Source organism: Haliotis cracherodii, unplaced genomic scaffold (assembly GCF_022045235.1).
Source record: "Haliotis cracherodii isolate W230 unplaced genomic scaffold, xgHalCrac1.p SCAF_2, whole genome shotgun sequence".
NCBI classification, from domain to species: domain Eukaryota; kingdom Metazoa; phylum Mollusca; class Gastropoda; order Lepetellida; family Haliotidae; genus Haliotis; species Haliotis cracherodii.
In genome coordinates, this window is record NW_027266275.1 from 48,177,818 (window position 1) to 48,200,707 (window position 22,890).

At 38.6% G+C, this 22,890-nt stretch overlaps 1 long non-coding RNA gene across 5 annotated transcripts in view; it reads right to left on the reverse strand.

The window, feature by feature from the left end:
- Positions 1–5,546: 5,546 nt before the first annotated feature.
- Positions 5,547–22,890, reverse strand: part of LOC139469191 (uncharacterized) — a 31,555-nt gene continuing 14,211 nt past the window's right edge. Inside the window, exons 1-5 of one of the 5 annotated variants that reach the window (XR_011653718.1) lie at positions 13,251–13,673; positions 12,671–12,753; positions 12,206–12,298; positions 7,429–7,563; positions 5,547–5,747 (exon numbers count right to left, since the gene is read on the reverse strand). This is a non-coding gene — a long non-coding RNA (uncharacterized lncRNA). Of the gene's footprint in view, positions 5,748–7,428; positions 7,564–12,205; positions 12,299–12,636; positions 12,757–13,250; positions 13,674–22,890 lie in introns of those variants that run through there. The other 4 variants (XR_011653719.1, XR_011653715.1, XR_011653716.1 and 1 more) reach the window with 4 other exon arrangements.

Here is a 22,890-nt window from a genome sequence, read left to right on the forward strand (position 1 = left end):
CCGACAGTGACATAAAGCTGCGTTATTCTTGAATCAGACGCTATTGTCGCTAAATATAAACAGAAACATGAATCACATGGTTCTAGGGTTAGGGTTTCTGCCCAATATATGTCCGACGGTGATGTTAAACTGGGTTATTCCTGATACAGACTCTGATGTTATCGTATTTCATGAATCATGAGGTGCTAGGGTTAGAGTTTCTACCCAATACATGTCCGACAGTGATGTAAAACTGGATTATTCTTGAATCAGACGCTATTGTCGCTAAATATAAACAGAAACATGAATCACATGGTTCTAGGGTTAGGGTTTCTGCCCAATATATGTCCGACGGTGATGTTAAACTGGGTTATTCCTGATACAGACGCTGATGTTATCGTATTTCATGAATCATGAGGTGCTAGGGTTAGAGTTTCTACCCAATACATGTCCGACAGTGATGTAAAACTGGATTATTCTTGAATCAGATGCAGATGTCACGAAATTTCTACAGAAACAAGAATCATGAGGTTCAAGGGTTAGGGTTTCCACTCAATACATGTCCGACAGTGATGTAAAACTGGATTATTCTTGAATCAGACGCAGATGTCACGAAATTTCTACAGAAACAAGAATCATGAGGTTCAAGGGTTAGGGTTTCCACTCAATACATGTCCGACAGTGATGTAAAACTGGATTATTCTTGAATCAGACGCAGATGTCACGAAATTTCTACAGAAACAAGAATCACGAGGTTCAAGGGTTAGGGTTTCCACTCAATACATGTCCGACAGTGATGTAAAACTGGATTATTCTTGAATCAGACGCAGATGTCACGAAATTTCTACAGAAACAAGAATCACGAGGTTCAAGGGTTAGGGTTTCCACTCAATACATGTCCGACAGTGATGTAAAACTGGATTATTCTTGAATCAGACGCAGATGTCACGAAATTTCTACAGAAACAAGAATCATGAGGTTCAAGGGTTAGGGTTTCCACTCAATACATGTCCGACAGTGATGTAAAACTGGATTATTCTTGAATCAGACGCTGATGTTATGAAATCTCAACAAATATTTATCATGAGGTTCTAGGGTCAAGGTTTCTACCCAATATATGTCCGACAGTGATGTAAAACTGGATTATTCCCGATACAGACGCTGATGTTATGAAATCTCAACAAATATTTATCATGAGGTTCTAGGGTTAAGGTTTCTACCCAATATATGTCCGACAGTGATGTAAAACTGGATTATTCCTGATACAGACGCTGATGTTCTCGTATCTCAACAGAAACATGAATGATAAGGTGCTAGGGTAAGGGTTTTTACCTAAAATATGTCCAATTGTGATGTAAAACTGGATTATTCCCGATACAGACGCTGATGTTCTCGTATCTCAACATAAACATGAATGATAAGGTGCTAGGGTAAGGGTTTCTACCCAATATATGTCCGGCACTGATGTAAAACTGGATTATTCCTGATACAGACGCTGATGTTCTCGTATCTCAACAGAAACACGAATGATAAGGTGCTAGGGTTAGGGTTTCTACCCAATATATGTCCGACACTGATGTAAAACTGGGTTATTCTTGAATCAGATGCTGATGTTCTCGTATCTCATCAGAAACATGAATGGTAAGGTGCTAGGGTTAGGGTTTCTACCTAACATATGTCTAATTGTGATGTAAAACTGGGTTATTCCCGATACAGACGCTGATGTTCTCGTATCTCAACAGAAACACGAATGATAAGGTGCTAGGGTTAGGGTTTCTACCCAATATATGTCCGACAGTGATGTAAAACTGGGTTATTCTTGAATCAGATGCTGATGTTCTCGTATCTCATCAGAAACATGAATGATAAGGTTCTAGGGTTAGGTTTTCTACCTAATATATGTCCGGCACTGATGTAAAACTGGATTAGTCCCGATACAGACGCTGATGTTCTCGTATCTCAACAGAAACACGAATGATAAGGTGCTAGGGTTAGGGTTTCTACCCAATATATGTCTAATTGTGATGTAAAACTGGGTTATTCCCGATACAGACGCTGATGTTCTCGTATCTCAACAGAAACACGAATGATAAGGTGCTAGGGTTAGGGTTTCTACCTAATATATGTCTAATTGTGATGTAAAACTGGGTTATTCCCGATACAGACGCTGATGTTCTCGTATCTCAACAGAAACACGAATGATAAGGTGCTAGGGTTAGGGTTTCTACCTAATATATGTCTAATTGTGATGTAAAACTGGGTTATTCCCGATACAGACGCTGATGTTCTCGTATCTCAACAGAAACACGAATGATAAGGTGCTAGGGTTAGGGTTTCTACCCAATATATGTCTAATTGTGATGTAAAACTGGGTTATTCCCGATACAGACGCTGATGTTCTCGTATCTCAACAGAAACACGAATGATAAGGTGCTAGGGTTAGGGTTTCTACCTAATATATGTCTAATTGTGATGTAAAACTGGGTTATTCCCGATACAGACGCTGATGTTCTCGTATCTTAACAGAAACATGAATGATAAGGTGCTAGGGTTAGGTTTTCTACTCAATATATGTCCGACAGTGATGTAAAACTGGATTATTCTTGAATCAGATGCTGATGTTCTCGTATCTCATCAGAAACATGAATGATAAGGTGCTAGGGTTAGGGTTTCTACCTAATATATGTCTAATTGTGATGTAAAACTGGGTTATTCCCGATACAGACGCTGATGTTCTCGTATCTCATCAGAAACATGAATGATAAGGTTCTAGGGTTAGGTTTTCTACCTAATATAAGTCCGGCACTGATGTAAAACTGGATTAGTCCCGATACAGACGCTGATGTTCTCGTATCTCAACAGAAACACGAATGATAAGGTGCTAGGGTTAGGGTTTCTACCCAATATATGTCCGACAGTGATGTAAAACTGGGTTATTCTTGATACAGACGCTGATGTTCTCGTATCTCAACAGAAACACGAATGATAAGGTGCTAGGGTTAGGGTTTCTACCTAATATATGTCTAATTGTGATGTAAAACTGGGTTATTCCCGATACAGACGCTGATGTTCTCGTATCTCAACAGAAACACGAATGATAAGGTGCTAGGGTTAGGGTTTCTACCTAATATATGTCTAATTGTGATGTAAAACTGGGTTATTCCCGATACAGACGCTGATGTTCTCGTATCTCAACAGAAACACGAATGATAAGGTGCTAGGGTTAGGGTTTCTACCCAATATATGTCTAATTGTGATGTAAAACTGGGTTATTCTTGATACAGACGCTGATGTTCTCGTATCTCAACAGAAACACGAATGATAAGGTGCTAGGGTTAGGGTTTCTACCTAATATATGTCTAATTGTGATGTAAAACTGGGTTATTCCCGATACAGACGCTGATGTTCTCGTATCTCAACAGAAACACGAATGATAAGGTGCTAGGGTTAGGGTTTCTACCTAATATATGTCTAATTGTGATGTAAAACTGGGTTATTCCCGATACAGACGCTGATGTTCTCGTATCTCAACAGAAACACGAATGATAAGGTGCTAGGGTTAGGGTTTCTACCCAATATATGTCTAATTGTGATGTAAAACTGGGTTATTCCCGATACAGACGCTGATGTTCTCGTATCTTAACAGAAACATGAATGATAAGGTGCTAGGGTTAGGTTTTCTACTCAATATATGTCCGACAGTGATGTAAAACTGGATTATTCTTGAATCAGATGCTGATGTTCTCGTATCTCATCAGAAACATGAATGATAAGGTGCTAGGGTTAGGGTTTCTACCTAATATATGTCTAATTGTGATGTAAAACTGGGTTATTCCCGATACAGACGCTGATGTTCTCGTATCTCATCAGAAACATGAATGATAAGGTTCTAGGGTTAGGTTTTCTACCTAATATATGTCCGGCACTGATGTAAAACTGGATTAGTCCCGATACAGACGCTGATGTTCTCGTATCTCAACAGAAACACGAATGATAAGGTGCTAGGGTTAGGGTTTCTACCCAATATATGTCCGACAGTGATGTAAAACTGGGTTATTCTTGATACAGACGCTGATGTTCTCGTATCTCAACAGAAACACGAATGATAAGGTGCTAGGGTTAGGGTTTCTACCTAATATATGTCTAATTGTGATGTAAAACTGGGTTATTCCCGATACAGACGCTGATGTTCTCGTATCTCAACAGAAACACGAATGATAAGGTGCTAGGGTTAGGGTTTCTACCTAATATATGTCTAATTGTGATGTAAAACTGGGTTATTCCCGATACAGACGCTGATGTTCTCGTATCTCAACAGAAACACGAATGATAAGGTGCTAGGGTTAGGGTTTCTACCTAATATATGTCTAATTGTGATGTAAAACTGGGTTATTCCCGATAACGACGCTGATGTTCTCGTATCTTAACAGAAACATGAATGATAAGGTGCTAGGGTTAGGTTTTCTACTCAATATATGTCCAACAGTGATGTAAAACTGGATTATTCTTGAATCAGATGCTGATGTTCTCGTATCTCATCAGAAACATGAATGATAAGGTGCTAGGGTTAGGGTTTCTACCTAATATATGTCTAATTGTGATGTAAAACTGGGTTATTCCCGATACAGACGCTGATGTTCTCATATCTCAACAGAAACACGAATGATAAGGTGCTAGGGTTAGGGTTTCTACCCAATATATGTCCGGCACTGATGTAAAACTGGATTATTCCTGATACAGACGCTGATGTTCTCGTATCTTAACAGAAACATGAATGATAAGGTGCTAGGGTTAGGTTTTCTACTCAGTATATGTCCGACAGTGACATGAATGATAAGGTGCTAGGGTTAAGGTTTCTACTTAATATATGTCCGACAGTGATGTAAAACTGGGTTATTTCTGATACAGACGCTGATGTTATCGTATCTCAACAGAAACATGAATCGTGAGGTGCTTGGGTTTGGGCTTCTTCCCAATGTATGTCCGACAGTGATGTAAAACTGGATTATTCTTGAATCAGACGCAGCAGGAATCTCAAAAGAACAAGAATCGTAAGGTTGTAGGGTTAGTGTTCCTACCCAATATATATCTAATTGTGATATAAAACTGGGCCGAAAAGTGACAAGAAACTGCTTTATTAGTCACACAGACCCTACTTATTAATTTCTGCCTTTATGGTACTGCAATTTTGCTGAAGTAGAGTGAGAGAAACTTGGGTGCACAGGTGTCCCAATTGTCATGGTTGATGGAACTTGATGTACTGGTCATGGGTTCAAATCCAGAATATGATCAGTCGTTAAACCTGTAACTATCTTTCGGAATACCCTGTGATAAAGTTTTCGAGGTTGTATGATTAGAAATCACATTCTGACTGTCACTTTCATGATCTGGTAAGCGACGCTCTGATTGGTCGAATGAAAGGTCGTTCTGACGTGACTCCTAATGGGATTTCTTCAGGTCTTTGTTTAGTGGTAGCGAGAACTAAGGTCTGATTTTAGTGAGATTGTGGTGACGGAAACACAACTAGTATCACATGTATTCCAATACTTTATTCTATTCTATACAGAAATCCATTTTTTTATACTATATATACATCAGTAGTGAAAACAAAAAACTTCTGAATATCATATTTGTGAAACTTATACTTAAAGATGGTGTCAGTTATCTTCAACTTGCTGAATATGAACTTTAACATTTGGTCATGACAATATTAGTGTTGGAATCAAGAGTGCAGCATCCAGTTCATGACATCACTTTAAAGCAGATATCTGAAACCACAAAAAACTGAATCAAAAATCTTATCTGGAGCTCTGTTAAAATACTGTAAAATTTGCATTTTATCTCAAACCTTAAATAAAATATTTCAAATATTTCAAATTCACACATTTCTCAGCCCATTTATACACTTTATTAACAACAATTAGTGAAAGCACACTTTCAAGATTTATTTTCTGGCATATTTCTCAACAATGGTGCCCCAAAACTGCTACCCTTTTGATAATTCCAACCCAATAAGTACATAGAAAGTTGCATGATCAAAAACATAAGAACAAATAGTTGAAGGCAAGTGTTTTAAGAAGCACATAGTGTTTCAAATAAAAAATATGACTAAACTTAATCAAATAGATTGCAAACACATGTCCTAAGTCTAGATGTATACAATGAACACTTCTCAAGAACATCTGTGCATCCTTACAACAGGACTAACTTGCATAATTTCAGAGCAGATTTGTTGATATGCTATTTCCGATGACCTATAAATGTGTTTGTGGGGGAAGTATTTAAATGTATGGGACCCATGTATTTTACCTGAAGTTTAAGCCAATCTGTGGTATTTCATGAAGGGTGTTTTAGCAAGGGATGACTGTATTTATGTTTATGTTGCAACATTACAAAAAGAACCAACATCAGATATTTCAAATCCTTATCTTGAACAAATATACAGTTTGGAATCCCAATAGAATTCACATTTCTAGAACTGATTTGCCGCTCTGATAAAGGGTACTTATATATTTTATTATGTGGCTGTTTTCTCAATATCATTTTCATTTTAACACTTAGATCAATTCATTACATTTAATACACTCCTGTGTCACCATTTACAGTGTTGATATTTTCCATTCATCACTCCAATTTACCGGTATATGCATAAAACCAAAAGGACTAAACGAAAATGCAGTAAATGTAGATAAGGGGGCACATGTGAAGTATGTGCAGTTAAAGTAACAGCAGTTAAAAAAATAATACTATGCCCCAAAGTACAATGTAATATAATTTAGCATGGACGACAAATTCAATATGGTTGACATGGTGGCCATATTTAGAATCTAGATATTATCACTGTCATCTTGTTACAATAACAAGCAACTAACCAACATATATCAACATTGGTCTATGTTATGTGTCGTTATATCCGCAGCCATGTTATTTTCGACCACCTTAAAAGGAAGATAAATTTGAAAGTGACCATTGAACATGATATGTCTTTACACACATGACCATTCTATTTTATGTTGTAATTTAAATTTCTTGTCCATTATTCATGTGTTCAATCATTTTCAGATGACTTTTGGACCCCACAACCCCTCAATACCTGAAAAGTTCATGGTGAATCTCAAACCTGAACTGTGTTCAGATAACAGCAGTTACGTGGGTGATTTTTGACCTGCTGACAGATTATTGTTCAGATCAATATTTGCTTCAACTCAGACACCCACCTCAATGCAGTTATGTTTGCGATTTCGGACCTTCTTGATTTTGACTGATTTTGCTGACTTTTTGCCTAGTTTTACATTTAATGTATATTTTATAAAAATAAAAGTCCAAAAAAAGGAAACAGTGGATAAATAACACACAACAAGCCATGAGGAATTTATCATCCTTTAATTTTCAAACCCCTGATGAAATTTGGAAGTTTAATCTTACCCAAAATGTAAAAGAACAACTTACTTTTCCACATAAATTTTTTAACCAGATGTTATTCTTCCACCTTATTTGATTTGCAGATTTCCATGTCAGACAAAGATCAAGCGGTGTCATAGGATTCCTTTTCACTTGATCAGGAGAGATGCTGTTGTCAGCCAACTGAAATAAAAAATATGACGATGATAATCAATGCTACTCCATAGTCATAGTCATCGGGGCCTTGGTCTATAATTCAGGGTACGATTTCATTTTTTTCTGTCTTACCACCTGCACCAGGTGCAACAAAGTGAACTAAGCAGGTTGCACCACCAAAATTTTCTGTTATTTTGAATTTTAAATAAATTCAAAGAAAAAAACCCCTTGAGAATGTGCTCTAGAATTTATTTTGACGTGAATCTGTACATGCCTTTTCATATCATGATATCGAGTAAACAACCTTAAACAGAAGTCTCAAAGTGTCTGTTGTGATTGTAACCTCATGAGTGACTGTTCTAGTGGTAATTGTGAAGAGTCCTGCAAGTTCAATGCATTCAGACCACCTGTGTATTTCACTATTTTCATGAACTTTTGTTTCCTGGATTCGAAAAGACTTGCAGCCAGTTCTAAAAGAATTCAGTTTTCCACTTATGGTTGGAAATGTTACCTGCACTGGGTGCGACCTAACCTCACCTAATAGTTACCGACACCTGGGCCTACTTGCACAGAACAATCTTAGTTACAATCGATCTTAGGCGGCTACAATCAATTTTACAATCACCATACAATTGTCCTATTCCACTTGCACAAACCCATCTTAGTGTGATTGTAAGACGGCTCATCTAAGATTGAAATCTTCAACGGTGGAGGTACAAATATCTTAAACTTGACTCCTGTCTACAGTTGCCTGCGTATACAATAAGTGGAACTGTTCACGACACAACATGTACCTCCCTCCATGGCACCTTGCACAGTTTCAAGAAAGGTGCCAATAATTTGAAGGAAACGATTACTAGAATGATGGCATATATTTTTGTTGGCATTAATAGTGTCATGATTTAGGAATTGTTATCTGTTTCAACTTGAGAAATACCTACTCATGTTTTTTTATCAAAAGTATTGAAATACGAATAAATATATTATTTAGTGACACAATCATTATGAAAATTAAAATAAATAATACTAAAAATATTTCCTAATAACATAACATGGGGGAGCTTTTCGTAAAATCCTAAATATATCCTTCATGCTTTCATTTCGTTGCTGTGACAAAGGATGTTATGAGTACCTTTTCAAAACACAGGAAGACGCAGGATTTCAAGAATGCATGGGAAATAATAATAATGAATAATGTTTCGAGAAAGCAGTTGTTTAATATACATTCACTTGGTATTAATTATATTGATAATTATTTTAAGAAGGTGTAAATTTTACTTTTGCTATTTATGGGAAATTTTACACAAATTTCAAATGTCTCATCATGTGTATTTGCTTGTTTAATAAATACTTTTCTTTTCTTTTTAATTCAGATTTTAAAATCCCTCGTCCCCTGCCAACTCGATTTTAGATTTAAACATGTTTGACTTCATCTAATATTTATTTGTAGATTAATTTAATGATGAACTAAAGACAAAATAACTGACACGAATGGGACCGAAAAGAATAACAGGGGGAGCTCAGCGATTCTACAACATTAATACACTGGGCAAGGTAGATTCTACGCTACATGCTTACACAAAGGAAAACCACTCTCATCTAGAGTATAAACTATGATTAGCTGCCCTTGAGTTATCGAAAAGGTCAGGGACATTACTAATCGCTTGCATACAACTTTTTATCCTTCCCTTGATTAGTGAAAAGGTATGTTGTTTCCCACTTCTTTCAGCATTGAGTCCGGTGGGTAGAGTACTTTTACTTTTAGCTATCGATTCAATAGTTAAGTGGTTCACCATTGCAATTAACGATATTTCTGACGTTAAATCTTAAATTAAAGTGTTGATTTGAATCATAAAGTTAACAAAATAACGAGGCAATATTTGAACATAAGGCAGAATATTTATGTGAATTAGATGAGGTCCTGCACGCCATTTTGTCAAGTTTATTCAGGGACCACAACGATCTTAGCTACTTAAGACTGGTTTGGACCAATTGTAAGTTTCGCTTGTAGCTTACAATGATCATAGCCTACAATCCCTTTGATCAGTTGGACAGTGATTGTAGCCGAAGCCTAAGATCGTGATCTTAAGGATTTACAATAATTGAAGTGCTAAAATTGTTCTGTGCAAGTGGACCCAGCAATGTGTTTACCTGCACTGGTGGGGCTTGTATGTAGAGAAATCGATCCCTGTAATTGAATGTGATTATGGCTATTAATGTAGTGTTTAAGTAATAGTATAGACAAATACTACAATGACAATGACAGAATTTGCTGTGTATATTTCTTATTTATCAATAAGTCATTAAAGCCTTAATCATGTTAATGATATTCAACATAACCCTAAGATAATGACTGTTCTCTTCCTGTCAACATTAACAGATTTCTACATTCAACTGTTTATTACTCAAAATTGTGTATCTTGTGTAAGTTAATAGGCAATATAATCAGAAACCTATTATCAGGATGAGTTGGTTTTCAAACACAGAGATCCATGAAAAACATTTGACAGTGACCATCATACATAAGGGCAATGTGTTGAATTGGACTTGATCACATGTGTCTAATGGTACTCTCTCTGATTGGGTGCTGCCTAACTTCCTTCTTTCTAACATGTCAGTCACTGGATACAATAGATCATATTTGAAGATATTGATGAATTTCAAAACAATTGTCATACACACTGGTATACCATAATGACATTATAGATGGAAATAAATTCCTTCTACAGCAATTTAATATCATCTAACAGTTCTGGAATAGCTAAATATGCAAACAAATGAATCAACATGTTTTTACACTATAGATGACTTACGGTACAATAACTTATATGTCTGAGAAGTGGAAGAAAACAACATTTTAAACATATCTGCCATGTTGGTCATACTCAAACTCAGATAAAAATTTTGAATACATTTCTGGTGACTTTATTCCTGGAACCACACAAAAAATGACAGCTTCATAACAATTGTAGGTTATTAAAGAAATGTAAAAATAAAGCATCAATGGATTCAAGGATTACATTAAGGTTAAAGTTCATAAATGTGCAAGTTATTGAAATACACACAACAGAACCTCGTGCAAAAGACGTTGATACTTCATTGTGTTCAGTAGTATACAGTGCAGAGTCTGGTGAGTCCAGTAAAGAGTCAGAATACAATATAGCAGTTGCCTTATTAGTCTATAGCAATTTGTTATCTGCAAATATATTAAAAAATATTGGACATTACTATCTAATTGGATTAGGAATTCCAGAGAGATTAGATAAGTACGTAAAACATAATTTTAACAGTATGATTAGAGAATCAAGATGATATTTTTAAGATTAGAAAGTAAATTTGTCCCCAGTTTTAAGAGGTTTGGGTAAACCCTGTAGTGCATGGTCTAGTGCAAACATTTACAATGTAGGTCTAAACTAAACAGGGGGCCCTAGCACTTGACCTTACATCTTCCACAAACAGCCTGTCAGCTGAAAAGGAACATAGCAGTTTTCTTATAATGTTCAATTCTTCCAATTCAGGTGCAAAGAGTTTTAATATTTATAATATTAATAAAAAAACATATACTTTATGCTGACAACCCTAGCATCGGTTAAAATGATGGTGACTCGCTTGTATTACTTTTCCCATTTCTATTAGATTGGAGACACGTATTTCAGAATATGATGAGCAAACTTGACTCTTGTCAGGTAATATTATCAATACACCAGGTAGGCACCTTGCACAAACATAACTTGAGAAAGACAGAGACGAGTTCAACAGAAAATACCACAACAAGGTAGTGCACATTAGCTCTGTTGTGAGGAAGATACTGATTTTACAACTAAAGTGGACACTTTCTAGCACATTTTACAAACATACATAACCTGAAGATACCGTATTAATTGTGTTACGACAAAGCATGTGCAGATAGTTGTGGGAACCTTGGTTTGTGTCTCTTACAAACTGATACAAACAGTCTGTATTCATAATAATCAATAAAAATAGCACATTATAATACTAGAGTATAAGATTATTTAAAAATTGAACTGTATAACTTTGTTTGTTTGTTGTTTAATGCTGTACTAAGCAATATTCGTGCTTTGACAGCTGCCTGTAAATAATCAAATCTGGACCTGACAATCCAGTAAATGACATCGTGGGCATCAATCCATGCCAATGGGATACGATGACATGCATCAACATGGTCTCTGAGCCTGACCCCTCAATCACGTTAGTCGCCTCTTATGACAAGGATAGTCGCCTCTTAAAGCAAGCATGGTTTGCTGAAGACCAATTCTGACCCTGATCTTCACTGGTAAATGTGTATAACTAAACATGCTGAAGTAGTGCCCATGATCATGTGGCACTTGCCACCAAGACAATAACAAGAACTACAGTAACAATATTCCCTCTATTTGGGTACAACACAAATTGTCTAAAACACTGAGAAATAGGCACATTTGCTCTTAGTCCTTATTAAAGTGTACTGGTACTGTACAGACAAATCTTATTTTGGAATGTATCAGAAATAACAGGAAAATGACAAGGACAAATGCAGGCCAGTAGACAAAGTGAAATGAAAAATATACAATATATAAAACACTGCCAAACAGATCACTATTTAAAAACAACACTATGTCATTTTTTGTATGTACAATGACATTATAATTGGGGATTCAATTATACTTACTAAAACAGGATGTTGCCAGCAGTGTTCACTATGGTTCATGATATGGTATTCTCAGTTCTGTCCATTGTTCATAGGCAGATGTAGTGTCTGCTACTGTCAACAAAAACATTCCAACATTACACCCTACACTAAATTGTATGAGTTAAATGGAGGTATATTCATCAATAAAATGGTATTTTGCCTTCAGACATTTAGTTATCAGAGGATTACAGTTAGTTAGATGCTGTAGGCCTAGTCATAATCTTAAAATATGACAACACAATTATTCAGGTATAAATGGATAAATTTGAGTTTGTTGACAGAGGTTGCAAAGAAACAATACAGATGTAGACTGACCAGTGTAATTAACTAACAGTTGGGGAATGTTGATCATGACTTGTTATAAAGTCTATCAATCAGCCTCTCTACTATCAACAAAAATTTAGGCCTACAAAACAAACACTTTCATCAGCACTTTGAGAATACCAGGGTCACGTGATGGTGTTTTGGAGCATTTTCAGTTGTTTGGGACTTCAGAGCTTGAATAAATTTCCTGCCTCCGATGCATACTGCTGAAATGTAAACAAAATACGACATATAATAGTATATATATGTAAGTACTAATTACTAGTAATTACTACCAGTTGGACTAGAAGAAACGAGCGATTCTGAAAAGGAACGTGACCCAATCGTCTTTGGATGCAAGTGATTCGCGTCAAAACATGGGCGCTTGATACCAGGCAACAACTCCAATACAATATACGATAGGTGGTACTGTAGGACATACTGTTTCGGTAAAGCACTCTTTCTTTTAGAATAAACGGCATTTATGATGCGTGACCTTGCTTGTGCACGTCGACGTTGTTTCTAGGGACGCAAAGAATGCAAGGCTACCTGTAGAAAACACGCACGACATTACGTTCCCATTTGTGGCAATGGTAGGAATATTGAAGAGTATTTATTGTTATGAAAACACCCACGTTTGTTGTGCTCTATTTAGAGAAAAGACACAATTAACTAGTCTAAACTTGGCCTAGGTTGAGTGGAACAAATGACGTGACCTTACACAAAATGGCGGCGGATGATGATGCATGACGAGGTCATGTGAAAAGCTGGTGATGTAATTGTCAATGGTTACTGTATAATTTTCTTCATGATAATGTAGATTCTATTTGTAATTCCTGGTGACTGGGAACATACTGGAATGGTGGTCGAAAGGTTTGCATGGCGCATTTCACCATTACGAAGCTACTTCTACATCTAGAAAGCTAGCTGGTTACAGGCTGAAGTTGCTCTGCGGTAATCTATTTATTTTTCTGTTGAGACAGAGCCTGGCCTGCATACCGTCGACGTAGACTCGTTGACCAATGAAAATCATTTTAGACATGCTCCTTTGCCGTTAGCTAGTACTAGCAGTAAATGTTAGTCTCCAGAGACGTAGAGACCGTCTTTGTACCTACTAGTAGCAGGTCATAGTTGCTAACAACTCTGTGCTAGTAGTAGGTAATATTTCCTGGATCGGGTGGTTTTCCATTATCAATTAAACGGGAGACGAACACTGGTCTGGGAAAGGGACAAGTACAGACTTTTCATGTTGCTTGTATATATTGTGAGTACATATTCGTCGCTACCTCCATAACTGTTTTAATGTATTCATTATTTTTACTATTTTGACTCCTACTGGCCACTCTACACATTATCATACAAAAAAAACATCCCCTTGAGTTCTCGATTATCAATAGACAAACACTGGTATGGGAAAGGGACAGGTACATACTTTTCATACTCCTTGTATATAGCGTGTTGGTAAATAATCGTCGCTCCACCATTGTTGTAATATATTTATTATTTTTAGTATGTATGACTCCTACTGGTCACTGTACACATTATTATAGAAAAGAAACATCCCAGTGTGTTTTCCATTATCAATTACGCGCGAGACGAACACTGGTCTGGGAAAGGGACAAGTGCAGACTTAATATTGCTTGCATTTTGCGTGTTGGTAGATAATCGTTGCTACCTCCACAACTGTTGTAATATATTTATTCATTTTACTATGTATGACTCTTGCTGGTCCTTCTACACATTATCATATGAAAGAAACATCCTTGTGCGTTTTCCATTATCAATTAAACGGGAGACGAACACTGGTCTTGGAAAGGGACAGGTACAGACTTTTCATATTGCCTGTGTAAAGCGTATATGTAAATAAACGTCGATACCCCCACAACTGTTGAAATATAATCATTATTTACACCACTCCCCCCCCCCCCCCCCCCCCCCCCCCCCGACATATATTGACGGGGCGATATAGCCATCAGTATGTCCGTCTGTCTGTCTGTCCGTCTGTAATCATTGTTTGTCCGGAGCATATTTCCTGAACCGTACAACCTAGTTTCCCAAAACTTGGTACACTTACCAATAAGGCTCAGTAGTAGTGCCTTTTGTTATTTAGAGATTTTTAGAATTTTTTATTTTTGTCGTTTCCATGGAAATATGATGAACTTAGGAAATTTGAGGGTAGTGCTCTTGTCCGGAGCATATTTCCTAAACCGTACAACCTAGCTTCACAAAACTTGGTACACTTAACAATCAGGCTCAGTAGTAGTGCCTTTTGCTAATTAGAGATTTTTAGAATTTTATACTTTTTGTTGTTTCCATGGAAATATTATGAACTTAGGAAATTTGAGGGTACTGCTCTTGTCTAGAGCATATTTTCTAAACCGTACAACCTAGCTTCGCAAAACTTGGTACACTAAACAATCAGGCTCAGTAGAAGTGCCTTTTGCTATTTAGAGATTTTTAGAATTTTATATTTTTGTCGTTTCCATAGAAATATGAACTTAGGAAATTTGAGGGTAGTGCTCTTGTCCGGACCATATTTCCCGAACCATACAACTTAGCTTCTCCAAAGTTTTTACACCTATCAAGCAGGTTATGTAGTGGTGCTTTTGCTATTAACAGATTTTTTCTTTTTTTTTCTTTTTTCAATTTAAATTGAAAATTGATGAACTTAGGGTAATGTCCTCGTCTGGAGCATATCTTCTAAACCATGCGACAGAGATTCGCCAAACTTTATGCACATATCAATCATGTTCACTAGTAGTGCAGTTTGTTATTTATAGATTTTAATCTTTTTAATTTGTAGCCCCTGACATATAATTCTAAGGTGTACTGGGGCGGTCGGGTAGCCTAGTGGTTAAAGCGTTCGCTCGTCACGCCGAAGACCCTGGTTCGATTCCCGACATGGGTACAATGTGTGAAGCCCATTTCTGGTGTCCCCCGCCGTGATATTGCTGGAATATTGCTCAAAGCGGCGTAAAACCATACTCACTCACTCACTCTAAGGTGTACTCTTTACCGATATCATATTCTATATATGATGTAAGCTACATAACCTAGTACATTCTCTTTATGCCTTGTGTCATGAGGCTACTACAGAGCTATTCATATGCGAATCTGCGAAGTTATTGTTATTAAAATTTCAGGAGATCATCAGAAAGTGAGCTACATGAACCAATATTTAATAACCTTCATTATATTTCTGGTTTTGGCATCAAGGAAAAAGATTTCCTTGCCAATCTAAATACATTTGAAGGTACACACAGTTTACCGACATGCCACGTCGGGGGGATATGTCATCTTCGGATGACTCTTGTTTATAATATGTAACTCTTCTTGTGGTCACTCTAGACATTATTATACAAAAGAAACATCCCTGTGTGTATTCCATAACCAATTAAACGCGAGACGAACACTGGTCTGGGAAAGGGACAAGTACAGACTTTTCATATTGTTTGTATATAGCGTATGCGTACATAAACGTCGCTACCCCCACAACTGTTGAAATATAATCATTATTTAAAATATGTAACTCTTCTTCTGTTCACTCTAGACATTATTATAGAAAAGAAACATCCCTGTATGGTCTGGTCTGGGAAAAGGACGAGTACAGACTTCATATTGCTTGTACATAGCGTGTGCGTAAATAATCGTCGCTACCTCCACAACTGTTGTAATATATTTATTATTTTTACTATGTATAAATCCTACTGTTCACTGTACACATTATCATAGACACGAAACATCCCTGTGTGTATTCCATAACCAATTAAACGCGAGACGAACTCTGGTCTGGGAGAGGGACAAGTCCAGACTTTTCATATTGCTTGTGTATAGCATGTGCGTAAATAAAGAGCTTATCGCGCGAGTGTGTTTGGCTCGCCAAGGCTCGCTAAATACAATGTTTATTCCTAGTACAGGATATTTACCATCCCCAAACACACAAGCGTGATAACCTCTTTATCGTATAATGTCATTCCTTAACTCTGAGCTTCAAAATCGCTTTCCCTCTCAGAAACAATACCGAAACATTGCGAGTTTTCCTGGAATGCGCGCATAAATATTTATTACGTCACAGGGTAAGTGATGTGTCAGTCGGACAGTTACAGTAGCCAATATAGTTCCAACTGAAATCTCTTTCTTTATACAGTGGCGAAGCAACATATACGCAAAACAACAATTATTTTTACTTGCCTTTCGCGTCAATCCATCGGCCTGTCCGCTAGAGAAACTGCCCTTAGTCAAAGGGAAGCTACTCTAATCCTAGTCTATGAGACGTCACGGCCACGGTCGGACGTTGTTGACTCTTGGTTTGTCCGGTCATAACGTTAAGAAGTGTAGTGAGACACACAGCGACAAAACGAAACAAGGTAACAATTCAAACATATTTCGGCCAAATCCAACTATTTTAATTTGTGGAGAAAGGTTCAAGCCGCAGAGGTCTACAAAGCACTGATATGGCTACTGATCCCGCTTGGCTAGGCCTCGTGCCATCGCAAAATTGTGTCGAAATTTATATCTCCAAAGTTGCCAAAACTTATAAAATGCCTTAGCTACGTCACAGTTAGACACTGATTTTCAGTATATTAGACTGTTCTTTTGATAATGCAAGCAGTTATCTCTGTAGTTTATCCAGATTCTCGATGGTTAATTCTGACTCGATCGCCGAACGAACAGGGCGACGCCATGTTTGTTTATAAACAGTGAAAGTAGTCCCTACTTGACCTTTGATATTTGCATCTCTATCCGTATATGACCCCAACGGATATGGTTTTTATCCGTTGGCTTTATCCTGTCGAGAAACCTACCCATATTATGATAAACGTCTCTACCTCCACAACTGTTTTAATATATTTCTTATTTTTACTATGTATGACTCCTGCTGGTCCTTCTACACATTATCATATAACAGAAACATCCTTGTCCTTGTGTGTTTTCCATTATCAATTAAATGCGAGACGAACACTGGTCTGGGAAAGGGACAAGTACAGACTTTTCATGCTCCTTGTGTATAGCGTGTGGGTAAATAATCGTCGCTCCACCATTGTTGTAATATATTCATTATTTTTAGTATGTATGACTCCTGCTGACCACTCTACACATTATTATAGAAAATAAACATCCCTGTGTGTTTTCCATTATCAATTACGCGCGAGACGAACACTGGTCTGGGAAAGGGACAAGTACAGACTTCATGCATATTGCGTGTATATAGCGTGTGCGTAAATAAACGTTGCTACCCCCACAACTGTTGAAATATAATCATTATTTATAATATGTAACCCTTCGTCTGTTCACTCTAGACAGTATTATACAAAAGAAACATCCCTGTGTGTATTCCATAATCAATTTAACGTGAGACGAACACTGGTCTGGGAAAGGGACAGGTACAGACTTTTCTTCAAATTGCTTGTATATAGAGTGTGGGTAAATAATCGTCGCTACCTCCATAACTGTTGTAATATATTTATTCATTTTACTATGTATGACTCTTTCTATCCGCGTATGACCCCAACGGATATGGTTTTTATCCGTTGGCTTTATCCTGTCGAGAAACCTACCCATATTATGATACACGTCTCTACCTCCACAACTGTTTTAATACATTTCTTATTTTTACTATGTATGACTCCTGCTGGTCCTTCTACACATTATCATATAAAAGAAACATCCCTGTGTGTATTCCATAACCAATTCAACGGGAAACGAACACTGATCTGGGAAATTGACGAATACAGACTTTTCATATTGCTTGTGACCGCCTCCGTGGTCTAGTGGTAGAGCGTCCGTCCGGAGAGCGGAAGGTCTGGGGTTCGATCCCCGGCCGCGTCATACCAAAAGACGTTAAAAGATGGTACTTGTTGTTACCCTGTCTGGTGCTCGGCGTTAAGGGGCTAAAACAAGGACTTGTCGGCACGGAGTCAGTGTACTGTGTCTGAGTGGGGTATTCATGTTAAACTGCAGCATGGTATCTCAGTGGGCTAGCACTATAATCTTGGACGCGACGTTAAACCCAATTTCACCTCTCCTCACCTCACCTCATATTGCTTGTATGTAGCGTGTGGGTAAACAAACGTCGCTACCCCCCCCCAACTGTTGAAATATAATCATTATGGATAATATGTAACTCTTCTGGTCACTCTAGACATAATTATAGAAAAGATACATCCCTGTATGTTTTCCATTATCCATTACACGTGAGACGAACACTGGTCTGGGAAGGGGACAGGTACATCCCTCGTTCCCGCGCCCGGCACCCATCCAACAACCCCAGGCCAATACCTTGTCTACATTGTCAAGGGCAATAAACTGTTCCCGCCTCCCCCTACCTATGTATGATGGGAAAGATCCCATAGCAGCAACAGTTTGGCTCCGCCCCTATGAGAAATTTGCTTCTGCCCAAAACTACGCTGATGATGACCACCAAGATATCTTCCCACTTTATCTAACTGGAATGGCGGCCGAATAGTACGAAGGTACCAAGAACACTGCCTCAATGTCCTGGCCAGACTTACGAAGCGCCTTCCTACGGCGGTATTCCCCATCCTCCATAAGCCTCCTTACTCGCCAAAATGCCCTTATGGATCATAAACAAACAGCTGGTGAACCATTTTCCACTTTCTTACAATCGATTTGTCATGAAGCCGAACTTCTCCATAGAAATGATGATCCTTATATCAAGGATCTTATAATCCGTAATACCTTGCCCCATATTTGTCAGTTTATTCTTACCCATCCCCATAACTCGCTAGAGCAGGTAATTGACAGTGCAGAGATTTCTGATGCAACGTCAGAGATCAGATTCCAAATATGATCAGCTGATGTCTGCCATCACTGATCTTACGGCCAAGGTAAACGCACTCCATTCGCCACACATCAATGCAGCTATCGCTCCCAGCCATATGGCCAATGCATAGATCATAATACTGCTTCTCACCCCAAAGACTACGTAGGTCAAGTTCATCATTTTCAATCTTCGTTTCGGCCACGTCCAATAACCCACATAACAGAACTTCCCTCACGTCAACAACCAGTATTCCAAGGTGCTGCTGCACAGAATTCCTATTCAAAACAATTCCATTGTCATGCCTGTGGCTATTTTCATTTATCGCCACAGCCATGTAAGGCCCAATATCTCCGTTGTTATAAATGTAACAAACAAGGTCATCTTATTCGTATGTGTCCCTTTCAGTAACAATATAGGCAATGATGCCAGAAGAGCGGTGCACTAAAGTCACAGCAGAAACCTACTTGTACACCTCCACTCATATCTAATACCCTGAACAATATCAGCTTGGCACATAGCACTTTGTTGGTCACTATCACCAATACATCCTTCAATGCCCTTGTTGATACATGTACTGGACTCAGCCCCCATGCGGATAACCTCTTGGCAAGATGTCCCACACATGTTAGCATTCCCCCAAGGTCGGAAATATGTTTGGTATTGCACATTCCAATTAACACGCCTGCCGACTCCTCTGGTACACTACAGCCACTTAGTGACTTAACCCAAACACACCAGGTGATAGGTACTCATTGTGTAGTCAGATGTGTTGACTCTCAAGTCCCATACAGATTACTCAACCCTACCAATTCTACCTTACCGGCAAATGCACCTATTGCTATGTTTGAGTCACTTGATTCCAACTTTGACTTGGGACCGCTCAAAGACACTACAGCTGATCAGTTAAAGTCAATCAACCACATCTCATTGACTGACAATTCAACTGCTACTGACTTGAGACAACGAGCAGCTGAACTAGACATTGACCTCTCTCAAGCTGACTTGTCTGAGGACCAAAAACATCGACACCATGACTGCTTTGCTAAAGACATCACTGAACTGGGCCGTTCGAAAATGCCCCTATCCAGTACATCCAAAACATAGAAATGATATGGACACTTACATTAGGGATATGTTAATAAATGACATCATTGAACCATCCTTTTCCCCATGGTCGGCACCTGTTTAACTAGTTAAGAAAAAGTCAGGCGATACAAGATTCTGTATCGGTTTTCGCGAACTTAACAAAGTCATGCTCGTTCAGCATTATCCAGTGGGAAATATAGATGAATCACTAGGAAATAGTCATCCCCAAATTTTCTCATCTCTTGACATCATGAGCGGTTATCATCAAATTCCCCTGTTTCCAGACAGTCGAGAGAAAACCGCCTTTATTGCCCCTGGTCACGGTCAGTTCATGGTCATGCCATTCAGACTGGTCAACGCCCTCAGTTCTTTTGCTTTCATTATGTCCTCAGTATTCTCAGGAATGTCTTACAAATATGTTTTAACATATTTGGACGACTTGTTCATTCACAGCTCGTCCTTCGACGAACACCTTCAACACTTAGAAGCGGTTTTCAACAAATTTAGGGAGGCTGGGCCTAAACTCAAGCCCTCAAAATGCAATTTTGCAGTGAAGGAAATTCATGATGTGACAGCAGCATGGGTCGGGTACTGTCACAGATTGATGAAAATTAACAGGAACATCCTTCTTTGAGTGGCATTCAGAAGTTGGAATGGTAACTAAGACAAAATTGTTATGGATGAGCAACTTCTTTATTACAATTGGGCGACGTTTCGGTGTAGATTCTAACACCGTTATCAAGCAAATGATGTACAAACTACTTACTTACTGACTTTGGAGATTTAACGTGCGCTTTCCGACTGATGCGTATTTCGCACACGGGCCCGGCCAGGCCATTTAATGTGTTTCCGAAAGGGGCGAAAGTGGTGTGTGCAACACAAGAGGGGGCTTTAGTGGTTGCTTATATAGAATTTGGGAATTTTGAGATTTGGAATAGATGCCGATGGGGTTGGGGAGTAGAACTAAGGGAGCTGGGTATGGTGGATGTTTGTTTGTTTATGTGATTTTGATTTGGTAGATTATAATGTTTTTAGATGCGTTTTATTAGTTCCGTTTTGATTAAGAATACGCCTAAGGCCTTGAAGTTTTCTAGTTTATTTTGTGGGTTTAGTATTGCTTCTAGAGTGAGAGCCTTGTTTAGATTGAGGGTGGTTTGTAATGCGGTTCGATGTGTTAGGTAATGTGTACAGTGGATGAGTGCGTGTTCTGGGGTTTCTAGTTGTTTGCAGTGTGGGCAGTTACCTGTAGTGGGGTTTTTTTTTAAAAATTTAGGTGGTTATTTAGGTTGGTGTGTCCTGTTTGGAGTTTAATGATTACTTTGTTTGTTTTTTTTGATGGATGGAGAATTTTTGGTTTGGTTAGTGGTTTGCTGAGCACTTTTTTGACATGGCAATGTGGATGGCATGAGTAGATGGTCCTATGCCACTGCAGTTCCGTATGATGACGAGGACCAGCTGGGCATACATTTCATCACTACTCCTCAAACAGATCTGATAACCGACGAGGAATCACAAATTGACCCAAACCAAACCCCAGTGGATTATTGTAAAGCAGTTGGCATCTCGGTGGCACACCTAGCTAAATTACAACAGCTAGATGAGGCATTTGCTGACATAATCCGATATCTGACGGACAATGTACTCCCAGACAATAACAAATCAGCCCGCCGAGTGTTACTACAGGCCCCTGATAACGTCTTGATGATGGTTTACTAATTCATCATTACACACCACGGGATCAAAGGGATGGGGGGGGGGGGGGCGTACCCCAAACGGTGTTACCGTCAGGTATGCATACCCAAACCACAGTTGTCCACATCATGACAGTTTTCTGTCCTCTCACCTCGGCGTGGACAGATGTTATGATGTTATGCCTCAATCAGGCTCAAGTACTATTGGCCTGGTATGTATAACTTTGTCAAGATGTGGGTTGGCTCAAGAACTGACTGCCAGGCGACAAATTACATTACCGCCCTGCTCCACTGAGACCCCTGCCGTTTGTTGATGTTTTCGACCGTTGGTCCATTGACCTAATTGGCAAGCTCACCAAAACAGCAGAAGGATACCAGTACGTACTGGTGTGTTGATTCAGCATCACGCTTGTGTGAAGCATTCCCACTCAGGGGGCACGGGTGGCCCAGTCGTCTAAGGCGCCGCGATTCGCTGTGCAGAGTTGCGTCCCCTGGACACGCCAGAAACCTATGATTGTGGGTTCGAATCCCGGTTCACCCCGATTATGTTTCTAGGTTTGTCAGCACCATACCCGTGCTCGTGGGTTTCACCGAAGTGGTAAACCTCTGAGACCTGCATCACTTTGGGCTTTCCTCCCACATTAAGCTGACACGCCGCGATATAACTGGAATAATGTTAAAAGCGGCGTTAAACCCAACTCACTCACTCACTCACTCATTCCCACTCAAATCTAAAGTTAGCAAAGAAGTTGCATCTGTCCTCTTTGACAACATCATTTGTAGGTACTCGTGTCCTCGAG